The 5,339-nt window shown below is 35.2% G+C and overlaps 1 long non-coding RNA gene across 1 annotated transcript; it reads right to left on the bottom strand.

The window, feature by feature from the left end:
• Positions 1–3,351: 3,351 nt before the first annotated feature.
• LOC123560149 (uncharacterized) lies at positions 3,352–5,077 on the bottom strand. Its single transcript, XR_008365902.1, has 3 exons — positions 4,989–5,077; positions 3,985–4,210; positions 3,352–3,716 (listed from the first exon to the last, which is right to left on the bottom strand). It is a non-coding gene; the product is annotated as an uncharacterized LOC123560149 (long non-coding RNA).
• Positions 5,078–5,339: the final 262 nt, after the last annotated feature.

The following is a 5,339-nucleotide window of genomic DNA, read 5'->3' as shown; positions in this document are numbered from 1 at the left end:
TGTGATGTTATTTTTACATCAGTAGGGGGTTTTAAAGCGATCTGATTTTGCATGTTGTGCCCTGTTTTAAGTCATTTAAAAAGGGGGTTGTGATGATTTTTAAATCAAAAATTTTTGAAACTAACCGGGCCCAAATAGTGTAAACCCAAGTTTATCCCCTATGATTCACTTTAAAAAGAAAAAACCCCCAAGCCAGGGTATACCCAAAAAGGGGATATATTTCAACGACCCGGTTTTACCCTTGGTTTTTTGCAATGAGTATATCCCAAAATTTTCTTTAAAAAAGGTCAACTAAGACAAATCGGATTACGGTTCTCGATTTTTTTTTTAAAGCCCCTAACAAAAAGGACTTTTTTAAAAATTTTAAATTATATACGATATAAAAATCAAAGCAAAAATGCAAAAAAACAAAATTTAAACCAGCATTGTTGTCAATGAAAATAAAAAAAGGAAAAAAAGGGTTTGACGGGGAAAAAGCCGCCCGAACCCGTTCGTAAGGTCGTGACAGATATGGCTCTGTACCATTTTGAAGGGGAAAAAGTGTATGGTAGGGTCAGAATTTCTTTACCCGGAAAAAAAAAATTTCAAGCAATATCTAAAAATTTTCTATAAAAAAAAGGCCTGATTTTGAAGGGGATTAAAAAAAAACGGAAAAAACAAAATGTTTTTAAAAAAATCATAAATATAAAATTTCCCTTGGGAAAAAGTTAAAAATTTTCCCGGGAAAACATGTAAAAAAAAGGGGAAAAAAAACTCCGGGACTAAAGGAAAAAAACAAGGGGTTTTAAATACCTTTTAATGAAATTTTTTTGTTTGTTTGGTTTAAAAGGGCACAACCCGGCCCCAATTTTTTAGGTTTATATGGCGATTTTCCCGTTTCATGGTGGAAAAAAAAGACACCCTGTGCCCCCCCCTTTTAATTTTTTAAACCGAGCGGACACCCGGGGAAAAACCCCCGAACCCCTTTCCCTAAGCCCCCCCGGATGGCTTCCTCACAAGATGAATTTAACGCCCCGAGTGAGGCTCGAACCCACATTGATGAGGGGCAAGTGATTTGAAGTCAGCTACCTTAAGCACTCGGCAACAGAGGCCCTTTAAACTTATAGTAGAAAGGAAGTAAACAGAACGTGACAAACTACAGCATTGAAAACGAGCTAAATATTCAAAGATCGGATGAATATGACTCTGAGTGATGCAATTCATTTCTAACGTAAGTGGGCGTACAATTAATCAAAAACCGTTTCATTATTATAAAACACTTTTAACTGGCAAAAGAACAATTTCATTTAGCTAGATCAAGTGATAAACACACACACACATTAACACACACACACACACACACACTCTCTCTTTCTCTCTCTCTCTCTCTCTCTCTCTCTCTCATACACACACATACTCGCGTGCGTGCGGGTGTGTGTTCGTCTTTAGCATCTGTTTCAACAAATTTTCTGTCAGGTAAACGACGGTGTCTTATTGTAGCAGCGATCACTGTTCCCAACTTAATAGTGCTGCCTCACTGATATTACGCGCTGTAGACAAGCGACATGATACGCAACCCAGTCACATTATACTGACACCGGACTGACTAATCCTAGAACAATCCTCTTAATGCAGAACACCAAGCGAGGCAGCTACTAGTACTTTTTTTCATATCTTCATTTTGATGCGGCCAGAGAGTGAAACCACAACTATCCACACTCGAAGCCCTACTACCAGGGTGCCAAGGCGGTTCAAGACGATAACTTTGATGCGTAGAGCTGCAACCATGCAGAATAAAAACATACTTGATCAAGTCCGTTCATAAAGGGAAAAAAAAAAAATAGTAAATAAGTGCATTACCCTCACCACACCCTATTAACGCTGTATTCTCCCTCTTCCTGTTGCAACCGATCAAAACAATAAACTGACCGTGAAAAAAAAGTGTCAAGCATAGGACTCCACAATGAAATAAAAACAGAAACTAGCTTACATAAAAACATAAAAATGCAACTTTAATTTGGAAAAAAAAATGAGGATTTGTTCTTTCCACCATTATCCAACTAGTCATCTAGTGCTACTTGATTACCTATTCAATGTCTTTCCCTTTATTGCTAGGAACGCTGCCAGTAATACTTATACACCATAATGACCTTCAGATATCCAAAATTATACATTGCTATAATAATATTAAACAAACAAGAGATGTCGGCGGACAACAACACTCGGCTATTCAACAACCTCGTCATTGAACGAATATAAAAGTCGAAAAAGGGGCATAACTTTGTAAAATTGCAAAACAGGGTATGGAACCTGTATACAATGCATAAGCAGCTCATGACAATGGAATGGGGGGGAGGGGGGGGGGGGGGGGGGGGCAATTTGGTGAAAGTTTAATCCATTCCCATTAGTGGGTACTAAGATACCAGCTTACATACAAAAACGTAACCAAGAACTGCTAAGTGGAAAAAGGGGCATAATTTTGTAAAAATTCAAAGTAGAGTTATGAAACCTGTGCACTGCATGTAAGATCATCACAGAGAACTAGTGTGTGAAGTTTTAATCCATTCCCATGTGTGGGTACTGAGATAACAGCTTACATATAAAACTTAAACGAAAATTGCTAAGTCGAAAAAAGAGCATAATTTTGTAAAAGAAAAAAGCAAACTAGAGTTATGGAACCTGTGCAATGTAAGTCAGTTTATCACAGTTAATAAGTGTGTGAAGTTCCAATCCATTCCCAAAAGTGGTTACTGAGATACCAGTTTACATACAAAAACTTAACCAAAAAGTCGAAAAAGGGGCATAATTTTGTAAAGTTAGTTATAAAACCTGTGCACTGCATGTCAGATCATCACAGTGAACAAGTATGTGAAGTTTCAATCCATTTTCATTAGTGGGTTCTGAGATACCGGCTTACATATAAAACCTTAACCAAAACTTAAGTCGAAAACAGAGCATAATTTTGGGGAAAAAAGAAAAACAGATTGATGGAACTTGTGCACAGTAAGTTAGTTTATCAAAGTAAAAAAGTATGTCAAAGTTCTATTCCCACAAGTAGTGTAGCTCTCCATATGTCTAAGTATTTTTCTCAGGTGGTTTATATTCTGGCAGACCGCCATGCACTTGTTCAGAAACTAAGAAGGTCTTTACTGTTTTTACTGGTTTATGTGGAAATAGGACGTGTTATTAGGGACACAGATTAATATTAAATTAAATAGAAAATTGTAAAATGATCAGAACCTACCCTTACCCCTCCCCGTCCCTCCCCCTCCCAAAAATAACTTAAGATTTCTTAATACTCGTGGTATTAATAAAAAGCTTCAACTGTATGGACCAGCTTTGACTGACCTATTCGACTTTGAAACTTTAGTTTTCTTGAAATGTCCAAATCCTTTGCAGCTTTTCCATAAAGTATTTACATCAAAATCATCAAAATACATTCAATAATACCCCGTCCATATAAAAATTTAATATTATTCAAAATGAATTGAAATGAAATCATGTCGACCCTGACACATACAAGACATGTCGACCCTGGCACATACAAGACAATTAAGCACATTAAGCACATATTGAATCAAAAATAGATAAAGAATATGAAATTCTGTTTTTAAGATACTTTATGAAGCATATTTATTTGTTTATTTGTTTATATCAATTCAATGTGGGTTTTTTTTTCATATAACTAACATAACAGCACATATATGTGACCATTTCAACCAACGATTTCAGTCTCTCTGAAAGGAAAACGACAATATTTTAAATATAATATTTTGAAAATAATGTTGGACAGACGAGAGAACTTATTTATCGTAATCCGTGGATATGTATTATACTCGTTGGACAGGTATATTTGTAGATCAAATATGGAGCTAAACATCAGAATCGAAATAGTTATAAAACAGTATAGCTCTGAAGAAAAGGAATGGCCGTTTAAGACAAGAGTTAAATAAATCATAAACTTTTATTATTTTGACTAGCTCTTTTAGATAAGTGTTTACTCACTCATCTTCTTTTTCACATATATAGTAGTTAAACTGTGTGCAGTGAGCGTCATTCCATTGTCCGTTTGTGTAGAAATTGGCACAGTTCTCCGGTTCATGATTTATGTCATAGGTACTCGGCTCGCCTGGTACCCAGTTGGTGTATTGGTCGCTTATTTTTGCCTTACTTGTCATCCATACCCAAATACCCTCTTCGCTTAAATCACTTAAACCAATCCAACTTACATCTGTAAATTCACAATAATCTAGTGTTTGAAATGAAGAAGTCTCACATTTTTATATGAATTTCCAATCTGGAATGCACATAAGCCTAGTTTGCTACCTGCTAATTTATGTTTGTTAAAACTACAATTCCTACAAAACCATGAGACACCCCCATAGTTTGTTATTGCTAAATCTCTGTAAACATTAAAAAATAAAAATAAAGTAATGTAGACTTCCCGGAAGAACAGAAGACCCAAACCACAGGCATAGAGTATTATTCTGTTGAAATATTTAAATCTAAACTCTTAATCTAAAAATGAAACTTTCCGGTGAAGTTATCGAACGATATTATTATTAAACTATTCTTATCTGAACATGGGACATTTAACATAAATGTCAAATATGATATAAGTCAGTCAATGTTAAAACTGCTTTTAGTTTTGATGTCTTTTCTGTTTTCTACATCATATCATTGATCGCATCGAAGTTTAAAGCTACTTTAGCTGTCACATGAGCTAAACCCTTTAATTGCACCCTACCCTCCTTAACTGAAACCGGCTGACCAGTCCTAGATTTTTCCCCTTTAAATGCGAAAGCTATTTAAACCATTTTCACGTTTTCCTTTACTTCGTAAGAGGTCTTCTTAACATATAAAAAAACAATAAGTATACTAAGTAATATCTTCCACGCCAGTGAGCTCTTTTAAAATTTGCAGGAAAGAAATTACAATATCGGCGTTGCATTTCATAAAAAAAAACACACACAAATTTTTAATGCTCTGCAAAATTACAGGTAACTTACGACCAAGCGTTTTGACCTGCTGGGCCAGGAAGGTATTTTCTGATGAGTCGTCAATTTCTACTAGATACCACCCATTATCGCCAAAAATTTGCGAAAAGTAAAATTTCTTAAAATCACATCAATATATCGTAGTATAGCTCTTTAAACAATTTTCTAAACCCAAATTCAAGACCCTTTATTTTACAAGCAACTTCCCAAATGAGCTGACAAAAAATATACCAGTTTTTGTTAACTAGACTACGTTATAAAATATTGTTTGCTTAATGTATTTGTTCAAAAACAATTTTTTTAAACAGGATAACGTTAACTCATACATAAGCCCCTGTCCATTCTTCTCTGTCGTGGCTGAAA

This window comes from Mercenaria mercenaria, chromosome 10 (genome assembly GCF_021730395.1).
Source record: "Mercenaria mercenaria strain notata chromosome 10, MADL_Memer_1, whole genome shotgun sequence".
In the NCBI taxonomy this organism is placed as follows: Eukaryota; Metazoa; Mollusca; class Bivalvia; order Venerida; family Veneridae; genus Mercenaria; species Mercenaria mercenaria.
The sequence above is the reverse complement of the archived record's forward strand: the minus strand, read 5'-3'. Positions and strand labels throughout refer to the sequence as shown.